The sequence below is a fragment of the Mauremys mutica genome, chromosome 4 (assembly GCF_020497125.1).
Source record: "Mauremys mutica isolate MM-2020 ecotype Southern chromosome 4, ASM2049712v1, whole genome shotgun sequence".
In the NCBI taxonomy this organism is placed as follows: Eukaryota; Metazoa; Chordata; order Testudines; family Geoemydidae; genus Mauremys; species Mauremys mutica.
In genome coordinates, this window is record NC_059075.1 from 102,898,749 (window position 1) to 102,912,209 (window position 13,461).

At 37.9% G+C, this 13,461-nt stretch overlaps 1 protein-coding gene across 1 annotated transcript in view; it reads right to left on the bottom strand.

Annotated features, from left to right (window-relative positions):
- Positions 1-13,461, bottom strand: part of SOX6 (SRY-box transcription factor 6) — a 385,937-nt gene that overhangs the window by 361,099 nt on the left and 11,377 nt on the right. Inside the window, exon 2 of the mRNA XM_045016229.1 lies at positions 4,443-4,478. The gene's annotated coding sequence lies outside the window, so the exon portion shown is untranslated. The remainder of the gene's footprint in view (positions 1-4,442; positions 4,479-13,461) is intronic.

Genomic DNA, 13,461 nt, shown 5'->3' on the forward strand with positions numbered 1-13,461 from the left:
ATTTTTGCAAAGACATTGCAGGCCATTACTCAAAAAAAAAAAAATTACATGGAGAAAGGCCCAGAAGGAGCTCATATTTCCTTGTTTGTGTGTGTTTTTGTCAGACACTAAATGCAATCTGTATATAGTTTTTTTGTGGTTTCATAGAATGATGTTCAACTGTCCAGGCTGGTGGTTAGTACTATATGATACTACCAAAGCTTTAATGTTCTCAAACTCTTAGCACTCTAGAAACAAACAAATTAACAAACAGTCTCTTCCATCTGGAATGAAAGACTGAATAAAAGTAAGAACAAAATTGTGGTGGAAAGGAACATACACTCATCAGAAAATAAAAACAGGAGGAGGGAGAACGCAACTATCCCAATTTACAGCTATAGTTTAAATGGTGCAGGCAAAGGAAAGGCATTTTAAATAATATTTCTCTTATTAAAACACAGCTTAGTCAGAGAAGACCAGGACTCATTCATAGTTTGTACATACAATAAAGAAAAATATAGAGAAGTGAAGTGTATTTTGTTTCAAAACTCAATATCTGCCCCCTTTTTCATGTTATGATCCATATTGGAATGTCCCAGACAACCAGTAAAGGTTTCAGTGTTCAAAAGCAAGATTAACTGAGAGGCTCCATGGCAGGTAAATAAATGTATTTCCAGTGAAATAATGATTTGCTAGAATGTCATCCCCTCTCACTGCATAAATAGGAGAGGTGATGACATTCTGTAAAAGGCAATTTTTATTCCCATACTTCTGACTTCTAGAGATACATTACTCACTCAGTTCCTGTGAGTTATCTGCTCTGAGGTCATGTCTTATTTTTTAGAATGCCATCACTGACTGAATAACATTTAAGTGACAAAAAAAATGGGAATGTTATTTTCCACCCTACACAACCTCATGTAAGAATCTGAGAACATCCATTCACGTAAAATAGTTGACTACTGTTGTAGCACTTATTTCTTCATCATTAAAAGCCAATTCCACATATGCTTGAGCTATATCTACAGGAGAAAATGATATGATACAGTTTCTAAATATTGTCAGACTTATCAAGCACGTATGTAGAAGAATTAAGATCCCAGAATTCTCTGCATCACCTAATAATTTTTAACATTTTAATTAATTAGCAGCTTATTCCAAAAACATTTGAATACTTAAGACATTTGATAACTATGGTTAATCCTCATTAAAACTAAGATTACATTATATAATTACACGTCAATAAGAATGAATTCAATAAAATTCTTACCCTTTTCAGTGTTGGGCACTATGTTGTGAATCATACAGTATATACAATTAGAGTTATATTGCTAAGCTAAAAATATTGGTGAAGATCTAAAAATGACGAACAGTGCCTTTTAAATTAATGTCTTATTAGTTGAGTGAAGTACACTGACAAAGAATAATTTATGCTTATTCAAACTGCTCTCGACATCTTCAGGTGTTTCCAAATGAGCTCACAGAAGAGTGATTAAATGCATCTGATAACAAGCCACACATTGCTGAAATTACTTACCGCCTCATTTTATGATTAATTAAACATGTAGATTAAAGTTGCAAAAGAATTTAGATTAATGAGCAAGTTAAGTCTTGCTGATATAAGTGAATTGGGAATTGGATGCTCTGTGGAACTTTATAAACATGCATTTTATAATGAGTAAGACAAGGCTACATGTTGAATCCTGGCCACAAGGGCCTTTGACGATGCAGTCTTTTTTAACATGGTTTGACAGCTTTCAAATAACATTCTACTATAGGCTTTAAACTTTGTGCATTGCTGTAAAACATGGCTACATAACTCATGTATTAGGAGTACGATTATTTCAAAGCTCTCCAAGGTAATGACCCCCTGTAGCAGCAGCTGTTCAGAAAAATTACAAGCTCAATTGTTATTTTAATCAGAGAGAGTTTAGTAGTTAAAAGCAGTTATGCAACTTGTAAAATTATATGACACCTCATCAGTAGCTTCTCTAAAGCATCCTTCATCCAAAAAAATAATAAAAAAAAACAGCTTGGACTTATTAGCAAAACAGGGTGCTCAGTCATTCATAAAAAATTCAAAGCCATTTATTAGTGTGGTTTCTGTGCACAGTAAGGTAATGTTTAAATTTATGACAACTCTTATCAGCTCCAAGAGTGTCTCTAAATATCAGCTTGGTTTGCCAAGTATCCAATTTTTCTCTTTTAAGATCAGCTTTACCTAATCCAGATAGTTTAGTTAGTGTCAAAAAGCCAAGTTGGGCTTTATGATTTTGCAGGGCAAGAGCAAATCCATGAATAACATTTCCACAAACAGTGTTTTGTACAGAGAAGTTGAAAGCAAAGCTATTGAACTAACCTTACGATTAATAAAAAGATTTTACTACTATACTTGTAGCACAATAACATTTACAACTCTGCTTTCGCGCAAAACGGTAGTACAAAGTGACTCCTGCCAACTCCACTGAGGAGTCTGATTAACACTGCTCTCTCAAATACACCTCTAATACCTTTCCATCCATAATTTTAGAACTTGAATACAGATCAATTTCCTTGCAAAGGTTGCATACTTTCAATTTAAATTCTAATTCGAAGATATCAAAGGACTACTAAAATTAAAAATTAAGAAAAATTTTTCACAAGGACCAACAAGATCCCTTTGTAACAGACCTCGCAAATTGTGGATATTAACCTCACACATTAATACCATGGACCTAATGGCCTTTCTGAAAATGTATTATGAGAATACAATATTGTGAGTTAACATTTTATAACAGAGTGTATGACTTGATTGGGGAATAAATCAATAAACTATTAAAACAATCAGGCATAGCACTTAAGCACATGTTTTAACCCCCACTGACTTCACCAGGACTTACGCACACGCTTAAGTGCTAGTGTGCCTCAGGGCTTTAAGGCTATTTAATCTTAAATTTTATTCAAATTGGTTAAAGAGGTACATATTCCATGTACAGTTAGAATATTATATATTGGATCCTCACTTTTGGTGTGCCTATTTTATAAAATCTTTTAAAAGGTCATAAAAACATAAGAATGGTCATACTGGATCAGACCAAAATGGTCAATCTAGCCCAGTATCCTCTTTTCCAACAGTGGCCAGTGATAGATGTGTCAGAGGGAATAAACAGAACAGGACAATTTACTGAGTGATCCATCCTGTCATCCAGTCCCAACTTCTGGCAGTCAGAGGTTTAGAGACATCCAGAGCATGGAGTTGCACCCCTGACCATCTTGGCTGATAGCCCTTGATGGATCTATCCTCCATGAACTTATTTCATTCTTTTTTTTTTAAACTCAGTTATACTTTTGGTCTTCAAAACACTCCTAGTAATAAGTTCCACAGTTGATTGTGCGCTGTGTGAAGAAGTACTTCCTTATGTTTGTTTTATACCTGCTGCCTACTAATTTCACTGGGTGACTCCTGGTTCTTGTGTTATATGAAGGGGTAAATAACATTTTCCTATACACTTTCCCCACACCATTCATGATATTATAGACTTCTATCATAGCCCCTCTTCGTTGTCTCTTTTCTAAACTGAACACTAAGCACTTTTAATCTCTCCTCATATGGAAGCTGTTCCACACCCCTAATCATTTTTGTACTTTTTCAAATTCTAATGTAAATTTTTAGTGGGGGTACTAGAACTGCACACAGTAGTCAAGGATGGGCACACCAGGGATTTATATAGTGCATGATGATATTTGTGGTTTTCTCTATCCGTTTCCTAATGATTCCTAATATCGTTCACTTTTTTGACTGCCACTGCACATTGAGCAGATGCTTTCAGCGAACTATCCACAACGCCTCCAAGATCTCTTCTTGAGTGGTAACAGCTAATTTAGACCCCATCGTTTTGTATGTATAGTTAAGATTTATTTTTTTCCAGTGTGCATTACTTTGCATATATCACAACATTGAATTTCATCTACCATTTTGTTCCCCAATCACCCAGTTGTGATTTTGTATTGTATACAATACAAACTTTGCCACCTTCAATGTCTACCCCCTTTTCCAGATCATTTGTGAATATGTTGAACAGCACTGGTCCCAGTACAGAGCTCTGGGGGACCCTGCTATTTACCTCTCTCCACTGTGAAAACTAATCACTTATTCCTACCCTTTATTTCCTATCTTTTAACAAGTTACTGATTCATGAGAGGCCTTCCCTCTTATCGCATGACTGCTTAATTTACCTAAGAGCCTTGGATTTGAGCCCTTGTCAAAGGCTTTCTGAAATTCCAAGTATACTAACTATAACAACTGTCCACATGTTTCACATCCTGACACCCTCAAAGAATTCTAATAGATTGGTGAGGTATGATTGGCCATTACAAAAGCCATGTTGACTCTCCCCCAACATATCATGTTCATCTATACATCTCATAATTCTGTTCTTTACTACAGTTTCAACTAATTTGCCAGGTACTGAAGTTAGGCTTACCTGCCTGTAATTGCCAGGATTGCCTCTGAAGCCTCTCTTTAAAAAAAAAAAATCAGTGTTACCCCCAGTCATCTGGTACAAATGCTGATTTAAGCAATAGATTACATATCACAGTTGTTAGTTCTACAATTTCATATTTGAGTTCCTTCAGGACTCTTGAGTAGATAGCATCTGATCCTGGTGACTTATTATTAGGGAGGTGGTGGAATCTCCTTCCTTAGAGGTTTCTAAGGTGAGGCTTAGTTGGGGATTGGTCCTGCTATGAGCAGGGGGTTGGACTAGATGACCTCCTGAGGTCCCTTCCAACCCTGATATTCTATGATTACTGTTTAATTTGTCAATTCATTCCAAAACCACTATTGACACCAGCATCTGGCACAGTTCCTCAGATTTGTCACCTAAAAAGAATGGCTCAAGTGTGGGCATCTCCCTCACATCCGCAGCAGTGAAGACTGATGCAAAGAATTAATTTAGCTTCTCCACAATGGCCTGATCTTCCTTGAGTACTCCTTTCCTCAGTAGGATCTGACTTCCAGTAAAGGATGCCTTTTTACCTCTGCCGGTTTTATTCTGCTGTTTAGCCATGGTGACATTTTTCTTTTGGCCCTCTTACTTTTTTTTATTTGGGATATACATTTATTTTGAGCCTCTGTTATAGTGGTTTTTAAACAGTTTCCATGCAGCTTGCAGGCATTTCACTCTTGTAACTGTTCCTTTTAATTTCTACTTACCTAGATTTCTGTTTGCTTATTATGAAATCTTATCCACGTTTTTAACAATTTAAGAATGAGCTTAAATGTGTCAACTGCATGGCTTTTTTTGTTTGTCTGAAATAATTTTATTTTGAAGTCATTGTAAAAATGTTGAATGAAAGATAAACCAAAATAAATACGCTTTTACTTCTTTTCAGTACACTTGTCATTAGTGTAAGTAATGGTATACAGTGGTCACGAAGAATATATTAATATTTATCCACTGGTACTATACAGATAACAGAACTAGTGTAATTACTTCTCTTTGGATGATAGAGAGAAACAAAATGCAGTTTCATGGTGGCCCAAATTTGCAAACCTAGTATCCTAAAATTAGTCTTCTAAATCCATATTTCGGTACCTACCATTAAATTTTCAAAAAAGTGACTTAGCAGTGCAGGTCCCATCAGTCTGATTTCTTAAAGGTAGAATTGCATATGCATAATATTCTGTCATTTAGAGTTTGGCCTGTCTTATCAATAGACAATCAACCCAATATACTTTATATTTATTTATTTAGATTAATATGAACATTTCATGTAAAATCATTTGGACAATATAAGTTATATGAAAACTTGCCTTAAAGATAGGTAGCAAAACTACAGTTTCTGTAATTACTGTTTATATACTTTACTATGTCATGCAAGAGAACATTTTCAACAGTGGAGCCCTTCATGTAAGAATGCAAGTGATCCTAAACAGTATGTTTTTCAATGTTGTCTGCAAGGCTCCTGCTCCTTGGCCTTTCTTCAGTAGATGTTGCTTACCTTGCCCTGACTTTGTCATATGAGCAGACATCAATTTTGCATTAGTATGTGACCATTAAATTCATTTTCACTTGCCACTATACCTAAGTGTGTAAAGTTAGAATATAGTCCATTGATCCATTGCTCCATCTTTTCTTCCAAATACTTTGAACTACTAATGGCTCCAGACTCTTCCCCTTCAAAGTCCAGGACAGTTAACCAAGGTTGTATGTATCAAAGCTCAAAATATCCATCTACTCCAAAGCAATCTTGAAGTGATATAGCACAGATTGCAGCAGAGGTGCCTCATGAGATGCTGAAAGTTCCTATAATAAAAGGTGCCTTGTTTCAAGATGCAATTTTAAAAACAAAGCAATTGTGAATAAAGTAATAATAATAGTCCAATTTAAACCAGGTGGGACATGCCTACTGATGGGGTGGCATTTTTGCTAGCAGTCAGCCAAGCTCAAACATGCAACTAGAAATTGATCTCCATTTGACAGCAAAGACAAGACATGCTACACCTCTCGGCCATGTGTTTATTATTAGCATTTTTAGTGGTTTGGGGATGTCAAGATTTACCAAAATACAGCTCTAAAACACACCAAATTCTATCATCCAGGACATGCTTTTTCCATGGAGTGTGTGTTTTTCTATCATTTCCATGTGTTATTTCTGTTGGAAGAATCCTCTTTCTGAGGTCATAGTGTAATGGAGACTATCTATTTTACAGTACATAAATTCTTCAGACACTTGTCCCCCAAAGCCCTAGAGAGAGCAACACAGGATGATAGCAGCAGCCTGAGACTTAGCTAGAAATCAAAGGGATCAAGACATTTTTTCCACTCTCCCATATATTGATGTTATGGATCTATCTGGGTTCAATCATATGCCACTTATTGTTGGTCTACAGATGAAAAATACATTCCCTTTCCCCTATGCCCACTTCACTTCACTCCAACCCAACATATAAGTTTACAGAAAAAAATGTTTTCTGGAGCTGAACATCTGCCCTCCATGAGATTTAGCGCCACCCCTCTCCCCATCAACCCACTACAATCTTAGAATTTTGTGTGGAAGTTTTATTATAAATAGTAAGAGGAGAAGGAAATAGAACTGCTGCAGAGATAGATATTTTAAAAATGATACAATCTTTATTGAGGCACTTCAGACAGAGTATATGAAAAAAACAGCTAGCCAACTAAACATTTAACCAACCAATTTCATTGTAGCTTCTCTCTATCCTCTTTTTTTCCAGCAGAAAGCTTCCCACAATGTGCTTAAAAAGATCCTGGAGAAAGTTTTCCAAAGCACCTATATGACTTAGGAGCCTCATTCCCATTTTCAAAAATAATTTAGGGGATCAAAATTTCAAAAGGATTCTAAAGTGCCTAAGTCACTTGTGAAAAGGGGAATTAGACACTTTTGAACATTTTACCCCATCTCTTCATACTGAATAAGGAGTTAAAAATAAGTGAAGTTGAGTAATAGAAGAGAAAATCCTCAGCTAGGAGAAATTGTCATAGCTCCATGGAAGTCAATGGATGACCATTTACCTTAGTTGAGAACTATCTAGAATAAGAGGGTGTAAAACAGAAATGAATTCAAGTGATAATAAAAAAGTACAAAGTAGTATGTGAAACATTTCATAAATGTAGCTATTCTGCAAAATTTCTAAATCATAAATTTGATAGTTATCCACCTTTAACTATCCAGCAGCTATGTGGCAACCCTGTTAAGAAACCTTGTTTTATCACAAAGGGAGCAAAACATTAACATAAAAAAGCAAATACACAAAGACCTATATGGGACTGTTTGTTGTTCTGGAGCATTGCCAATGGAAAATGTTGCTAACTTGTCAGTTTCGTTCTTCCAAAAGAGCATGTCCAGCAACCCATCTACCATAAGATGATATATTTCCAGACCCAGAGAAGGAGACAGTTCCAAAACTATCAGTCAGAGCTGACTACAGAAAGGATCCTCCCACTCAGCTGTATCCAGAACAAGATCCTTCCAAGATGCAAATACTGAACAGAAACTTATCTACCGAATTAATTTGAGAATAAGCTCTGATTTAAAACTGGTTTTATATACACACACACAAACACAGAGAGTAAGAAAACAAAGATTCCTTCCTCTTACTGTTAAAACTAGAATACAACCATTGCTCAAAATCACTGCTGAAGGTAACACCTCTTGGCTCTTGTGTCTCCAATATTGCTCTATAGCCAAACAGAAAGAGCTGAAATATTTTGGCATGAAAAAAGAAGAAGAGTCCTGCAGATTGCAATGCAGAAAACTTTGAAGGAAGAATAAAAAAGGTGACTACTGGAAGCCCTTTTGAATCAGCTTGGTAAACTATGCTACAGAATTAACTTTCTTGGCCAGCAGGATTGGCCTGCATTCAGTACTGACATGAAGAAATGCTAACATTACAGGAATGAGCACAGGATGTACACATTAGCAAATGGCTGGGGAGATGTACATGTGCTAATGGCACATAGGGCTACCCAGACCTGAGGATACTATGATGTTGTTTGACATCACCAACACCTAGTTCTGAATTGTGTTACATCTCAGATGTATTAGTGCCAGTTTGACAGCTCTGAGCTCTAGTAACCGGGCACTCAATGACTTGTTGCTTAGCTTGTGTGCCTTGGTTTGAACCACAGGTATCTCCTTGCAACAGCATTATATACCATAGATCTAATGAAAAGGAAATAAGGTAGCCACAGACTATGATAATGATTGTTACATTTTTGTTTATCTTTCAGTTCTGTGATGCAGACTGCCACTGAAGTCAACAGCCATGCAACTGGCTCATAATTTCTACATTTCTTTGCTCTCCAACATAATTTCTACATATCGAATTTCTATCCAAATGCTGTTTTGGAAAGAAATTACCATCTATTTGGATCAGAGTGTCCTTTGCTAGGGACACAATCAATACATCCATATTGGTTATATTAGATTTCTGTAATCTAAAGCATTTTATCTGTTGTCTCTTCAGCATATGAGATTTGCTGCGAGTTTCCCCTCTCATAAATCAATTAGTCTTTCACAAATTACTTCCCAGATTTAACTTTCTCTCTCTTTATTTGAATTCCTCACATTTTCATATCCTCTTGACCATTGTGTCAAAGTATTCAGAGTCTAACTTAAAATCCAGAACAAGAATTCACAAAATCTGAATTTGAGTTCTCTGCCATGTCCAGAGGGCAGGAAGATGAAGATAATTCAAAGAAGGGGGAAGAAAGATTTATAACACAGACCTCTCAATATTAATTCAGGAGAGGGTGGAACTCTAAATCTCTTAGATGAGGGTTTAAAATTGTTTCCTTTTTTCCTTGGAAACTAATTTCTTCTATGAGCTCCTCTAAATGAGATGAGAGTCTCTGAAAAATACTAATGTGGGAGTTCACTAGTCTGCTGAGGCTTACTGCTAACTATCCCAGCCTCTCTCTAGCTAGCTAGTTATGTGACCATCATCAACATAGTATCTGAGGGCCTCCTCATTAATAAAAAAGACAGAAGAATAATTACCAAAAACAAATCTCTCTCTCTCTCTCTTCCCAGTAGGACTAAGACTTGAACAGGTAGAAGAATGTGTTTATTTTGACTGTAAACTAGATGAGTGTAAATAACTTATATTATACGTGCATGAGGAGCTATTGTGGAAATGCTAAACCAAAGACGCAAGTTTTGCATTTAGCTCTGAATGCAGTGAGGCCAATGGTCGTTACCTTTTGTGGGGGTGCATTCTACAGTCTAGGTGTGGCTTACATGCACAATTGTTCAGCAGTTTAATTGTTCTGTTGGAAGGTCATCCTCATGTAGGGAGAAGCACTCTCTCAAGCAACTCAGTCCAGTCTCATGGAGGGCTTTGAATATTAGGAAAGAGATCTCCAGTTGGATTCCACATTTAATGAGGAGCCACCAAAGCAAACTACGCACAAATTTGATGTGTTCACAAGAACCTGTGTTGCTAAGGAGATGTTGCTGTATTTTGTACTAGCTAGAGTTTTTTCAGGGTGTGTGTCTTCATTAGATATGAGTAAACAAGTAGGGTGATTAAGAATATATGGATTATCTTGGCAAAACTGTGACCAGCACAATGGGGAGCAGTTTTCTGGCCAGCTACAAGTGGAACCAAGGAACTTTTCAGACTTGTGGTTATTTGATTATCCAAAAACACTGAGAAGTCAAAAAAGACCCTGAGGCTGTGGAACCAATGTTAGTGGTAGATGCACTCAATAAATGGAGATGTTATGAAGAAAGGGATTTCTTCAAAGTGCTTCCCTCTTGCTACCAGCACCACCTATTTTGCCTAGGTTCAGCTTCAGCACATTTATTTTCATCCAGGTGCTAGACATTGAGAGAGCTAGGAGATGGTGCCATTTACATCTACCAGGAGAGAAATGTAGAGTTGGGTATTGTCTGTGTATTGCTGTCATTTATTTCATATTGTGATCTCTAACCTCGTTCCACAGCAGCTTCACATAGATATTCAATATGATGGGGAGAAAAGGCTTGAGCCTTGAGGGGCACCACAGACAAGAATCTTGGGAGCTAAGGAATGGTTGGCCAGGAAGTTTGGTGATCAGAGAGATCCCAGCAGGATGACTCCTTGTCTACAGAAGAAGGTCATCCACCAGAGCAGCAGGTGCCTAGGTCTGAACCCCAGTTCTGAAGGGCTCAGTATACTGGTAGCTGACAGCTGCCATACTAAACCTTTTGCTAGCTTCTTGATGAGCTCCCTTAGAAAAGGGAAGTTTGGTACTGGACAGTAATTGGTGTGGAGCCCAACATTATGTGATAGTTTCTTTAATAACAGATGCACAATTGTATGCTTTAGTGTAGGGGGGCAGAATTCCCTCCTTGAAGGAGATGTTCTCTACTCTCTTTTACTTGCCAGGGCAAGGTCAGGGGCGGCTCTAGACATTTCGCCACCCCAGGCACGGCGGCATGTCGTGGGGGGCGCTCTGCCGGTCGCCAGTCCCGCGGCTTCGGTGGACCTCCCGCAGGCGTGCCTGCGGAGGGTCCACTGGTCCCGTAGCTTCGATGGACCTCCCGCAGGCATGCCTGCAGAGGGTCTACTGGTCCCGCGGCTCCACCGAAGCCGCGGGACCAGCAGACCCTCCGCAGGCACGCCTGCGGGAGGCCCACCGGAGCCGCCTGCCGCCCTCCCGGCGACCAGCAGAGCGCCCCCACGGCATGCCGCCCCAAGCATGCGCTTGGCGTGCTGGGGCCTGGAGCCGCACCTGGGCAAGGATCAGAGTCAAATGTGATGTGCTTGAATGCTGGTAGTGTTTGTACAACTCCTACTAATGTGAATTTCTAAGAGAGGATTGTCTCTTTTGTCCTGTGAGATCTGTAGTAAGGAGTGGTCAGAGCAGAAGGGCAGAGTGATAGGAGACTGAATCTTGTATTCTTTATGTTCACATCCAGAGCAAGGATCCAGTCAAGGGTATATCTGGGCAGCATATGTAAGTCTAGAGAGTGCCCATGAGTGGACAGATCAGGCAGGAGATTCTGTAATGCTGAGCCAGAGACGTTGTCCAGGTTTGTACTGAAGTCTCCTAACGCAATAAGCCTTGTGAACTTCACTGCCCTGTACTAACTCCTCTTGGAAACCTTTTGTGCCTGGAGGTCTCGTGATTAACAGGACGACCAAGTTAGTCTTGTTTCTAGACCCACAGATTAAGTGGATGCTCTCAAAGATTGTGTTTCAATGGACCTCTCTCACACTGGAGTCTGGATAGGAAAATAATGTCTAGTCGACTCCACCATCTAATATCTGTTAAAGACATTTAAATACTTCCTTAGTAATATTACTTCCTCCAGTTAAACAATTCAGACTGAGAGGTCCTGGGAAAATATTTGCTTATCTATAGAGCCTCTGTTTCTCTGTTACTGAACCCTCAATCCTTCATTAGTATTCAGAGTCCCTTCTTTTTTTTCAGCTGGTGGAGAGGCACTTCACTTTTTGTCCTAGCAGTGATGCAGCAAAGCCTTTTACTGAGCCGGGATGTCTGACTCACCTTAACTCCTTAGAGTTTGTCAAGTCTTTGGTTTGTCTGAGGCTTGAAGGCAACAAAGAGATCTTGTTATTTAGACTGCTACAAAAAGTCATTAACATTTTGTGCAGCAATTGGTTTTAGGATATGGTTGCTCTTTATCTGCTATTCACATTGCACAAGGGGAGCAATTCCATAATATGGTTTTGCTGGGAGAAGTATCTTCCTAAAGCAAAGAAAACATCTCTCAAATAGATAAGCTATAAACAAACCTTTTTTCACTGATGCCAGGTTATTCCTCCATCCTACAGCACAAATGCTGAAAATTATCATCCTGTGTCTTTGCGGGCACATGATAGGGTACAGCAAAGTGGAAGGCTTTTGGCAGTCTGTCTTAAGCTCAGAAGCTGCCTCCCCGTCTGTGCTAACAATCCCATACCAGATGTTCTGGTAGATATACAGACTGGCATAGAACAACAAACAAACTTTCTTTGCAACTACCTTATTTAACCAGCTCAATTACCTTCTTAAAAGTGGCCTTCAGACCTCCCTAAGACAGAATTATATATCTATTATGTGTTTGGGTCATCACTCATTTGCAATATTTTTCTGATATTTTGGGTCAATATTTGTCTCATGACAATATGTGATTATCTGAAAACTTCTGATTAATGATGGTGTAATACATCTCTCTGAAATGTTTGAGATCCTTAGAGTGAAAGTTATTATCAACACATAAATTAATATATTACATTTAAAAATTTAGTATCTGTATTGTTAACATTATTATCCTGATAAGAAGCATTTTCCTTCACACTTTTGTTTTATTCTTACTGAATGAAGTATAGACAAAAAAAATCCAATATCTCCCCCATTTTTTCTATACTATTTTAGAGGAAGAATCCTTGGATTATACCAAATGCCACTACTTTAACAGGTATCATCTTCATTTAAATTATGGCTAACTGAAATTTGGGGGGGGGGTAATATTAATTTCTGATTTCCAGAAATGTAATAATAATTCTATCCTATTCAAGTTCTTATACCAGCCCATCACTGTGGTATCTGAATGTAATTAAAACTAACTTGTATAATACCTCCATTTTTTAGGTCACTGCCACTCTTTTTTGGCTTGGGGAATTTACACCAGTAATCCAGGATAGGATCTGATTTTTTGTTCATTTAATGTTATATTTTTAATTTGGAATAAAAGCAACACTGTTAATAAAGTTACAGACTACCCCAGTAAAGAGAGTCTAATGTTCACCTTCACATTTATATGTCAGAAGTAGGTGGTTACTGGGTCATAAACTGAGATTCCATTAAGGTTATTGCTTAATTAACTTACTGTACTTGATCTGGAAAACAATGCAAATAAAAATAGCTAACCCCAAAACATATCTTTAGAGAAACAACAGTAAGAAGCAATCAAGCTGGATGCATTTTCTTTGTGAACACAGCATGCTGCACAGTTCTACAGGGGAAATGTTCAACCATATCATAT